Here is a 12,595-nt window from a genome sequence, read left to right as displayed (position 1 = left end):
AGTTAACTCTCCAAGTGATTGTGAAAAACTTTGGTAGTTGACATAACATGATGTGATGTGATTTAGAGTGTGGTATTTAAACAAGAAATATTTATGTTATTCTGTTCCCTAATCTCTGCCGTTCTTTACCTATGACGATTTTACAAATTTCAGCTTCTGGGCACAAGTGCATCACACTTATGATCCTAACTATTCAGGAAACTGAGGTGCAGAGGAATGAGATTCAAAACCAGCAAAGGCAGAAAAGTCTGAGACTTCATCTCCAGTTAACCAGCAAAAAGCTGGAATGGAAATGTGGCTCAAATGATAAACTGCCAGTCATAAGCAAGAAAGCTGAGAAAGAACACAAGACCCTGGGATTAAGCCCTGTGATTAGCAAAAATCATTAGTATATGTATATGCACAGGAAAGGAAACTGATCTATTGTTTTCCCTCCCTCCCTCCCTCCCTCCCTCCCTCCCTCCCTCCCTTCCTTCCTTCCTTCCTTCCTTCTTCCTTGTAATATATTGAACTGAATTGTCAAGTATTTCCTATACAGCACAGATTAAATAAATTAAAAAACAGTTTATATAACATTGTACTAGACTGTCATTCTAATATAAATGAATTTGTGAAAGTAAAATCAGACATATAAAAGCTACACTATAAAAGTAAGTCCATATTACCAATCAATATATACAACTATGCATTATATTTCAAAAATTAAATGAATTTCCTTCACCTATTGGCAATTCATTATTTTGGATCAGATCATATACGAACTTCACTTACAAATGTTCCCCAAAGTTAATAAAAGAATAGAAACAACCCTTTATTTTGCAACACATGTGGATTGTTAGATTATGAGCTCTTAGAAGGGGTGGCCTGTATTTTATTTACTTGTAAAATGTCTGTTTTCTGACAGCAGTTTGAATGTGATGAGACTTAATGCGCATTTGTAGGGGTGAATAAATGTTTCCATTGTTTAATTGCAGCAAACTATAGACAACATCAGATTTATCCTCTTACGTCTTTTAAGGTCATAATTCAATGACATTACAGTTATTTTTCACCAGGGCCTACTGCCACAGTACACCAAGATCGCCAATGAGAACCCCCTCAGCTTTTTTACTGTGGAATGCCATTTGAATCAGAAAATTTCCCTTAGGTAATTTGCTATTGAATTCTTCACTTTCCTTATTATCTGGGGAAAATATATCCCGATCAACTAAGTGTGATGTTTCTTATCAGAGGCTTAGACCTTGTCAGTGTTCTCTGATGCCTAGTAGGACTACTGCAGGAAAAAAAAATATATTAATGAGAATGTTGCTAGGAGACGGGAGAGCCAAAAGTCCATGGTCTTGTAGGGGTTCCACAGCAAATCCAGGCAGTTTAAGTAGTTTGGGGAGCTGAGGTTTAGCCATTAAACTCTCTCCTTTGAAAAGTGTGCACATTTTAACATAGGATGCTTCATATGATTTTACAGTTTGGGAGGATTTTTGAAGACAATCTCAAGGCATTTCATTTCTCTCTACTGAGCTAATCCCTTCCTCAGAGCGCAGCTCATTTTCAAGTGGCTGTTGCTTTGCTGTTCCCCTCCCACTCCTTCAGTGCGACAGACAGTCTCAGAGCTGCTGGAGAGCCAGAGAGCACGCAACTGGTAAGTAGCTGAGAAAGCTTTCATAAAATAGTTGTTGAGGCTCCACTTTGTAAAGCAAGTGATATGCTTGGAGGGAACAGCAGAATAGAGATCTGTATAGGAATTTCTCTAGGCAGTGGCACTAGAAAAAATGAATTAAAATTCTTCATATTGTACAGTCATGCTGCTGGTTTGTTTGCTTCTTAAATGGTGAATGAGTTGCTAGAAAGATATACAGACCTTTCCCCTTGGAAGTCTGGTGAGACAGTTTCCTAAATAAGATTGAATAAAGATGTTACTAAAATGGTGTCTCAGCTTTCTGGTATTTGGATTAGACAGGATGAAATGGTAGTTACGATTTCAAGATGTTCTCAGATCTGATTTCTTTTCTCAGTGTGTTGACAGCATGAGAACAATATTATTTTGCAATACAGGAAGAGATCCTATGTTTCACGTCTTTTTAAATTAAGACGAATGTATGAGGAAATGTCTGCATGGGTGAGAAACTGAGAAAAGAGTGTAGCCTGCAATAATATTAATGTTAATGGCTTCATGTGAGCGATGAAGGTTTAGTGAATGAGAAAGATGAAAATTTGATTTGGAGATATGAAACACGAAAAATAAGTAATAAATATAGTAAGATTGCCTCGGTGCCTTCGTGTTGCATATCCATTTGCACAGGAAGGACAGAATGTTCATGGTGCTTCGCTTTTTGAAAAGGGAGATGAGCACATAGTAGAGATTCCTATAGATACAGTTTCTAGGTTCACTTCTGCCATTTGTCTGAAAATGTGAGTGTTCCTGTGGCCAATTTCTGTAAGAAAACAGGAGAAAATGTGAAATGGTGTCTTTCAAAATTCCTTTGGAATTCAGATTGTTTTGACACTTGAATAGGAAGGAAGGAGAAAAAAATGAATTAATTTTTTTTGCATAGAGGATGAAACAGCAATTATACAGGAGAATTAAGAAGGAAAAGGCTTATTAGAAAGTCCCCAAGATGGACCATGTCCAAAGTTGAACATGTCTGCTGGTAGTGTGTTTTGCAGGGGAAAGGGAGAGAGCGTGGTGAAGGCGGGGGGGGGGGGGGGGGACAGCACAGCACTGCGGCAAACAGTGACTGACGCATCCAGAGACATGTGACCATTCTGTGGTGTAGTGAAGAAAAATTTCCAGGACTCCATCTTGTACAGGAAATTCTATACATACAAACATGCCACTCATGCTGTAATCATGCAGTGGCAGATAATGACTTCATCTTCTGTAAGCTTCCATTGATTTACATTTGCAGCTAATATTTGCCTTTCATTGTCTTTGTTCATAGACATTCTTTTCTGCACTCAGTGTTTTTCTATGCTTGCTATAGAATACTTGGTTAAAATTCAGTTTTCCTCTTTGTAATGTAGAACATTTAGAAATATATAGGTGATTATACCAATTACTTATAACCCAAAACTCAGAGTTAATTGCTGTAGCATATTTGCTGTCAAGTCTCTTTTTCCCTGAATAGATACAAATGTATATGCATAGAAATATTTAATGCAAAATGAAGATCACATGTGCATATAGTTTTTAACATACATTGGGAGGAATTATGTGTATTTTAAAAATACCCTATACAATGTGTTTTTGATACATAATTTTAACTGAGAGTGTCACTGAATGTCCAATTATTGAATGTAAATATGTGCATTTTTTGCTGTGAAAAGTGATTTGAGGATGCTTTTTTGGTTTTTCTTTCCTTAGGATAAATACGTAGACGTGGAACTCCTGGATTAAGTGGTATGATCTAGTTTAATGTGTTTTCCCTGTTGTAAGACATCATCTAATTTATCATATGTGGTTAAAACATGATTTTTTGTCATTGCTTGGTTATTGACTGTTTAAAAATTTCTAGTGAGTGGTGATGTTTTTCACATTGTGCAGCTTATATTTTCACCTAATTTATATCTATAAATTGTGGATTTTGTTTCTTTCTCATGGAGTAGTCACCTATACATATATTCTCCTGATTTTTCTCTGATACCTTTATTAAAAATAATTTGCTCTTTAATCCACCTAGAGTTTATTTTGGTATGTGGTATAAAGTAGAATCTAATTTTCTGTTCTTTCCAAATAGGTCACCAGTTGTTTCAGCAATTACACACTGCATAATCTGACCTTCTGGCACTGATTTGAAATGTCAACAGCTGTTCTCCCATTAGATGGGGTGTAGTTTTCCACAGGTCGGCCATTTTCTTTCCATTCAAGGTGATTACATTCCACAATAGTACTTCTACCTTCTTGGAATGTCTGACAGCTTGCTAAAGCAGCACATTTAGTTTCTGCCTTTCAAGAATTCTAGGGACATGCAACCTAGGACAGTGGGTTTTAAATAGGATTGTCTTTCATTTTTAATATTTAAAAATGTGATTTATGTCATATGTTTTAACAAGTAAACATGTAGTAATCAACTACAGAAAACCACCGTTCCAGATATTCTGTTCCTCAGGGACTCACCTGATAGCCCACTTGTATGTTTGAAAAGAAATAACTCAGGGGTTTGTGCTAGTCCTTACATTCTTCCTTTAACCACTTTTCCTGCTCTTCAGGTTTTCAAGAGAGTTATCTGGATTCAGTTCCTGGAATTTTCTAGAATGGCGTACAAGGCAAATACATGTAAGAGATGTGTGAAAGCAGAAGTTGTCATGTTGGTCAGCCTGCTGCTGACAGTAGCATGATCTAGGGATTTAAAGAATCAAGGATTGCTACCACTGTTACTATCTCTTTGGACTCCAAAGGTTCACCTCTTTTTCATTGCAGGTGGAATTCTCAGGTCATAAAACATGGAGTCTTTTAGTGGGAGGTAGGTTAAATGTTGTTCACAAGACTATTTGAGAATTTGAAAAATCACCTGTACCTTCTGTTGAACCCTTTGCCTCCCAACACAGCCCTCTTTTTCTATGGACCTCTAACCCTGGCCTCCAGCTGCTTCCTGGAGGGCAAAAGGGTGTGTGTGGGAGGTTCCTTATATGTTGTTATTGCACAGGACTCTGGGCTCATAGACACAGCTCCAGTCATTTCCCCACTTGCCGCATTAGTCTGATTTGTTTATGGCTGGAGACTGGTTTCCCTAGCAACGGGAGCTTACCCAAGCATGCGCAATGACTCTTCTGCAGTAACAGAATGCGGCTGTGAGGCCAGAGAAGGGTCTTGGGTGCCTGCGGTGGCTGAAGGACTTATTCTGCAGACATGACGTCAATTTTTCTTTGCTAAACTGACATCATTATTGAATACAGATCATTGCATTTTTTTTAAATCCTTGGAAGGCTTGAAGCTTTTACGTTTTTTTTTCTCCCAAATTAATTGCAGTGAATAAATTCTACTACTGATCACAAGGTCTTTTCAGTGTTGAAGCACCTGATGTTTTTAAGGCCCCAAGGAATCCCTATAATGTGGGTGCAGGAAGCAGAGTACCTGATTTCAAATCTGCACCCCTTGCTGGTTGCACGACATGTGGGAATTACCTAGTCATCCGTGCCTTAGTTTCTTCAGAGTGAAATGAACACCTGTAGAAAAGTGGTAGTTAGCAATCATTAAAAAGTGTTGTCTTGTTATTTGTAGAATTGCCTGGGATCAGATTTGCACCGCAGTATACAACTCATCCTCTAATGCTTCTGTTGGCCAAAGAATACAAACATGCACTTACCTCTTTAGTGTACAGTGTTTTCCCATAGCACACAGGCTTCCCCTATAGTACATCCCTGCCCCAAGGCACATCCATACACAGTAGCAAAAATATTTGCCCCCATGCTACAAGGACATTTCCCACCTTACTGTACTTCCAAAGGCAACAGATTCCCCTCAGCACACAGACCCATCTAAGGGACACTAATGTGCCCCACATAACAGTGGCTTGCTATATCATAAAGACTTTGCCTACGAAACACAGACAGTTGCAGTATTACAGTCCCTTTCCATCACACAGACCTTCCTTTCCCAGGGCACAAACAGCATACAGACTTGACTCACGGAACATATATCCTCCCTACAACATGCACATGGGGCCTAGAGATACTCCCTTTTGTACAGCATACCCCCTCCCATAGAATACAGATCTCTTCATGATCCACCATTTCTCCAGTGCATGCTCCACTGACCCAACCCTCCTGTGCACAGACTCCTTCTATCACACTGAACCTTGTAACAGTTCATGCCCACGGCATACAGACTTTCCCCATGTCATGATAAGTTGCATAGCAGAACACTCTGTGTCCACAGCACACAGTCATTCTAGAGCACACAGAATCTCTCTATGTCATGCAGACTTCCCCTGCAGAACATAGACTCATAATACAGCTTGAAGTCTCCTGTCATGGCACAAGACTCCGTTAACAGAGAGACTTGCCCCATGACACACAGATAATGACCACAAGCTTCAGATGGTACAACAGGACATAGACTCATCTCACTGCACAGACATTTCCCAGGTCACGCAAACTCATGCTGTGAAACACATAGTAAGCACACAGTACAGAGATGTTCTCATGGCCCTCAGACATGTTCACCTTATTACACTGAGATACCACAGTCATGCCACAACATATACACATAGACGGACACACAGTGCTGTCACATATAAGATTACACTACAGAACCTAAACTAACTCTTCACTGTACCAATTCACTTTAGAATGAACTTGCTCACTATACAATGCAAATACTTGCCTCTAGGCACTTTTTTGTCCTACAGCATCTGAATCTCCTTCTAAACTCATGGTCACAGTGCACACTATGGTTCCTTTATCACCCCAAATAACCTGAACTTCCTCAGACGCACTGTGATACGTAGGCCCCACAGCATGCAGATTGGTACGATAACAGATAAGACTTGTTTTATACACAGACCCATTCATCTTTCACTCAAGTATTTAGAAACCCCTCAGGGCACCACCATCGATGTGATGCACAGTCCTCGCCTCATCCTGCAACAGTCCACCACTGAAATGCTCACAATGTGCCATGGCACATACTTGCACCAACGTGCCCACAATGCATGATATCATTTGTAAATAAGAGTTACTACAAAGCATGACAACGATTTACACTGCGCACACTGCTGCCCATAGCCATGCACATACAACTCCATACAAATCCACACATTCTCCCATCAATGCATGTACTTGCTTCACAACTCATAAAAAAAACCCACTGCTGACCACTGAGACTCAACCTAAATACATAGATTAAACATAATCATACTCATGATATGTAAGACATGCCTTAAAATCCACAGGACATTTGCAAACACATTTTTTCACAACACAGAGAATTGTATTACAACACAGATCTATTCTATAATTTAAAAACCTACAATGAACATAACCATTGCTCACTGTGTAGACATATAATACACATATTCCACCTACTTTACAAGGATTTCCATTATTTTGGGAAGACATGCTTTACCTGACCATTGAGCTACAACTGGCCTACCACAGATATACTGCTTGTGTAATGATTAAGAACAAGTCTTCTGGACCTAGACTACCTGAATTTGAATCCAGATCCCATCCCTTAATAATTGTATAACCACAGGTAAGTGCATTTTATTGTTTTTTTGTTTATAATTTGCTTACTTATGAAACAAACATAACAATAGTTCAACCTTCCGAGGTTTACTGTAGCAGGTGTGATGGTACCCTGTTTTAAACTCAGGACCTACAAGGCAGAGACAGAAGGGTCTTGAGTTTGAGGCCAGCCTGGAATAAACAATGTTTATTCCAGCCAGCCTGATCTGTGGAGTTAGGTCCTGTCTCAAACAAAAAGGCTGGAGATGTAGCATAGTGGTAGAGCATTTGTCCCCATATACACAGCAGTAGGTATGATCACCAACACTGCAAAAATGTGTATTGTAAAGGATGAATTAATGAAGACATGTTTAGTGCTTAATACAATGTCTGTCACAAAGGAACTACTAGAGTAATTTGTATTACTAGATTAATACTAAAATATTATTACTAGAGCAATACTAAATTACTGGAGTAATTTATATTACAGTCACCACCTTCTGCTATCACCATACTACTCAAACAATAAGGGCCTAAATATCTACAGCCATTGAGCAACACCGATTTACCACGTAATCCATAGCCTAGTCCCCAAAATATGCAGAAGTTCTTTACAGCACACAGACACCTCAACCTAATACCCACACACCTCAGAGAGTACAGGCAGAACTCTAAAAGAGATGCCACTCAAAACATAGACAGTTGCATGAAAATTAAGTGCGCAGTGGTACACATAGGCCCAGTCCACAACACATAGACCTATTTCACAACACACAGACTAGATGTGCAACTGTCAGCTTCACTCTACAAGGTAATGTCCCACAATGCACCCTACACTCAGAGATATGCTCACTGTCACACACAATGATGTTTCTTACAGACTTTTGTCCTCTAGTAGTAGATTTCCTCACTACTCACAAATGTACTTCTAAATCGAAACCCCTGAATGCACATATTATCTTATTACAACATAAATCCCCCTTCCTAGAACATATTAACTTACTCCTATCTAACACTTGATCTTCAGGAAATATATGTCCCACATCTTATAACTTGCCCATAACTCTGAGTTACTGGAATATACTGCTACACATAGGATTGCATGCTCTACACCACCCAGATTTCTTCTCTAATACCTTAATAAGTCCTACCATGCAGATAGCCATGGTAGGACACACACCTCTCCTGAATGCATAGTAGCACAGCACAACATACACACAAACTCATCCCACAACATTGAAACTTGCATTTGAATTTGAGCATCCAGACTCCTACAGAGCAAAGTCAGGCTCACAATAAAAAATCCCACCCTCTATTGGCCATACATGCACAGAGCGAAGACTAGCTTGACTCACCTAGCATATATCCATGTAGCACAAAACTTGGTCTACAACACCTAGCCTCCTTGTGCAGGGGAAAGGTTGTATCCAGACATCCAACTGCTCAGCTTCCAATCTCATATACACCATCACTGCTATTGTGACCTTCAAAAAGTTTATTGACCTTTTTGAGTCTTACTTTTCTCATCTATGAAATAAAAACAATTATGGTACCTATTTCTTATGGTAATTAAAAGGAATACATCCAGGCACCAGAGGCTCTCGCCTATAATCCTAGCTACTCAGGAGGCTGAGATCTGAGGATCAAGGTTCAAAGCCAGCCCAGGCAGGAAAGTCCGTGAAACTCTTATCTCCAATAAACCACCAGAAAACTGGAAGTGGTGCTGTGGCTCAAGTGGTAGAGCGCTAGCCTTGAGCTGAAAAGCTGAGGGACAGCGCTCAGGCCCAGAGTTCAAGCCCCACCACCGACCAATAAATAAATACATAAATAAATAAATAAATAAAAGGAATACATAGGTTAGTGCCTATAAAGGGTGTATGATAGTACCTGGTAAAGAATTCATGTCATTAATATTAGCTAATTTTGTTGTTGTTGTTAATGGTGTTACTACCCCTGGAATTGGGACCCCAATAGTAAAAAAATATAAAACAATATAAAATAATAAAATAGCATACTACCCATAGACAGGCTATCCCACATAAACCTCATAATCATACCCCAAGTCATACTGTTACCCCTATTCAATAGTATTGATTACAGTGAGCCCACAACACTTAAAAGCAGCAGCCACACTGTCTCTATGTAACATCTAGGCTCATCCTATTGACACACACTACAATGTACAAATATAGCTAGAACATAGAAACTCATCCATATATGGAGACATCCCAGTTCAAATAAGCACTCCCTATCATAAACACAATGTTGCATTGCATTCAGGCCAACCCTAGAACACCACATTGGCTCCACAACACCAAGTGCTCACTTTCAATCCCCAGCAGTGATCTACTACACATGGCTTTCTCCAAAATGCACCACACCGCATAAACTTGATTACAATGAACAAACTAGCCTTACAACACAAGGAACTAGGACCTGTGGACCTGTCCCACAGAGCATAGGTGGCATACAAACGAAATCAGCAACACACCGTCCTGCTTATACAAACATCATAAGTGTACTGCTATGTCTCATTATACCCCGACTTCCCCTTAGTATCCAGACTCAATCTGTAAGCCTGGCTTAATAACACAAAGCTAATACTAGCAATATAGTTATGCTTCTAAGGCAATAAAATAATTCCATAATATATACCTTGTGCCATAAAATATAATGAAAACACTAGCTTCATAGAACAGAGAAATATTGGATAGCATACATGCAAGTAACAATGTACTGGCACAGTATTCACCATCCACATCCATCACATAAAACTAGGCTTCTCCCAAGATACTCAGATCTACCTCCACAGTATCAGGCCAGCCCTATAAAACAGCTTCTTGCCATGAGCTGATGGCTTATGCCTGTAATCCTAGTGATTCAGGAGGCTGAAATATGAGGGTTGCGGTTTGAAGACAGCCCAGGCAGGAAAGTCCATGAGATTCTTATCTCCAATTAACTATGTAGAAAAAGCTGGAAGTGGCTCATGCTAGCCTTGAACTAAAGGAGCTCAGGGACAGCACCCAATCTCCAAATTCATGTTCCAGGACCAGCAGACACACACACACACACACACACACACACACACACACACACACACACACACACACACACACACACACACCAGCTTCTTGCCTTTGCAATACAAAAACCTACATAAGAAGTCTGAGAAGCTAGAGAACACGTAAAACATCAGTGCTCATCATATGAATATAATATTACCCAGATGAGTATAATAGCGCCCCTAACATCCTGACTTGCCTCAGACATGTGGGCTCCCATTTCTCACAGAGTACCCACACTGGCCACACAGCTCAACTGTATTTCTCTATGACATGCTCTCCCAATATGCAGAGTAGTCCTGCAAATATTTCCTCTGATCTCACAGAACTTATGGACAACATATAGAAACATCACTAACTGCAGTACAAACATACATACATAAATGTACATTCCCTGTAGAGAACTTAGAATCATATAATAATATTTAAATTTACCCTGTAGATCTGGGTACTGATGGCTCATGCCTGTAATCCTAGCTACTCAGCAGGCTAAGATCTCAGGATCATGGTTCAAAGACAGCCCTGGAAGGAAAAGCCGTGAAACTCTTATCTCCAATAAACCACCAGAAAACCAGAAGTGGCATAGTGGCTCAAGTGGTAGAGCCTTGAGCTGAAGAGGTGAGGGACAGCACCCAGGCCCAGAGTTCAAGCCCCATGACCGACAAAAAAAATAGCCCATGGCATTCAAACATGTCTTACAGCACTCAGACTCACCCTGAAAAGCCAGATTGACTCTACATGAAATGTAACCCCATGAAACCCTTACTGGCCCCACAACACCACACCTAACTTTGCATCCTCACCAAGGCTAGCCTCACAAGAGACAGACCTACTGTGCAAAGTAAACCAGCCCCACAACCCAGCAAAGCACCCACAAACATGCCAGGCCAAACAACATTCTGACCTTTTATTTATTTATTTTTAATTTAATTTTATTTGTGAACATACTGTACAGAGGGGTTACAATTACATGGGCAGGATAATTCATACATTTCTTACCAAGCATTGCAGCCTCCTCCTTTGTTTACCCTTCACATCCCTTCCCAGCCTCCCCCCTCCCCCCCAACATTTTGACCTTTTAATACCAAGACATACATCATAACACTTCACACTCCACACATTTACACAGAAAATTGGTATTGCTTCCCCAAAACACAAAATAGTTGCTACCACACAACAGTATGCACCCTAAGATGCAGACTCTTCCTATAATACACATACTGATTTAAAAAATAATTTTGGATCTCCACAACACCCTAATTTGGCTTAGTGCATGCACAAATGTGGAACCATGTAACCAAATCCTACACAGACCAGATAGGCTCCACTAGGTGAAGGCATGCCAAAAAATATTCACCCAGACATAAAATATACATACATGGGACATATAATTACAACATACATGACATACTGACATAAGCCATAATACAATATATACAGACCTTGTCCATAAACTTTATTAACCTGAGCCACAGAGGTTAATGAAGCAGCTTCTGGCCATGTCTTCCAGAATACAGCCAACCTTCATGATTTTGAAACCCCTCAAATAATGCAGAGGCTTCCCTAACACTGCAGAGCTCTGTTTAAAGTGTCTAGAATCATCTCAAAGCACCCGAAAGTGCCTCAAAACACAATCCAAAGTACACAGCTTCTCCCACAACTCCTGTATTCAAATGTGCCTCATAAGATACAGACAGTTAAAGCCCGGCACTGGTGGCTCACACCTGTAATCCTAGCTACTCAGGAGGCTGAGATCTGAGGATCTCAGTACAAAGCCAGCCCTGGCAAGAAAGTCTGTGAAACTCCTATCTTCAGTAAACCACTAGAAAGCTGGAAGTGGCGCTGTGGCTCAAGTGGTAGAGTGCTAGCCTTTAGCTGAAGAGCTGAGTGACAGCACCCAGGCCCAGACTTCAAGTCCCATCACTGGAAAAATAAAGGAAAAATAGAAAAAAAGAAAAAGATTTAGATGGCTAGAAGCAGGTAAGATAGCATAGGAACCCACAAATATCTCTCAAGGATTTTACCCTATTTCCAAATTAATTCTGCAATGCTCAACCTTCCATCCCTATATATGGTATTATTATAGAGTATAGAGACTTAACCCAAAGAAAAACCTTATAATGTGTTATAATCAACACATAGACACGCACCACAATGCTAAGAATCAGTACAAAATCCATGCGAGTTCTATAGTACCAGGAATCTCCCATTATTTCCACACTGCCACTCAACAGTAAACCGGTTTAGTTGACTATGTGGTACAGGCTTCATGACATAAGTCTCTCAGCACCGCCTTAGAATCTCATCACCATATACAGATTTAAGACACAGTGTTGAAATTCACAGAATGCCAACACTTGCTCCAGAAG

General features: G+C 39.9%; 1 protein-coding gene across 3 annotated transcripts in view; it reads left to right on the top strand.

Annotated features, from left to right (window-relative positions):
- The first annotated feature begins 1,592 nt into the window (after nucleotides 1-1,592).
- LOC138840027 (uncharacterized) overlaps nucleotides 1,593-12,595 on the top strand; it is a 60,020-nt gene continuing 49,017 nt past the window's right edge. The window contains exons 1-6 of one of the 3 annotated variants that reach the window (XR_011376031.1): nucleotides 1,593-1,639; nucleotides 3,362-3,397; nucleotides 3,735-3,840; nucleotides 4,207-4,273; nucleotides 4,418-4,460; nucleotides 5,219-7,192. The gene's annotated coding sequence lies outside the window, so the exon portion shown is untranslated. Of the gene's footprint in view, nucleotides 1,640-3,361; nucleotides 3,398-3,734; nucleotides 3,866-4,206; nucleotides 4,274-4,417; nucleotides 4,461-5,218; nucleotides 7,193-12,595 lie in introns of all 3 variants that reach the window. The other 2 variants (XR_011376032.1, XM_070039627.1) reach the window with 2 other exon arrangements.

The sequence above is a fragment of the Dipodomys merriami genome, unplaced genomic scaffold, assembly GCF_024711535.1.
Source record: "Dipodomys merriami isolate MVZ:Mamm:240054 unplaced genomic scaffold, mDipMer1.0.p SCAF_3, whole genome shotgun sequence".
NCBI classification, from domain to species: domain Eukaryota; kingdom Metazoa; phylum Chordata; class Mammalia; order Rodentia; family Heteromyidae; genus Dipodomys; species Dipodomys merriami.
The sequence above is the reverse complement of the archived record's forward strand: the minus strand, read 5'-3'. Positions and strand labels throughout refer to the sequence as shown.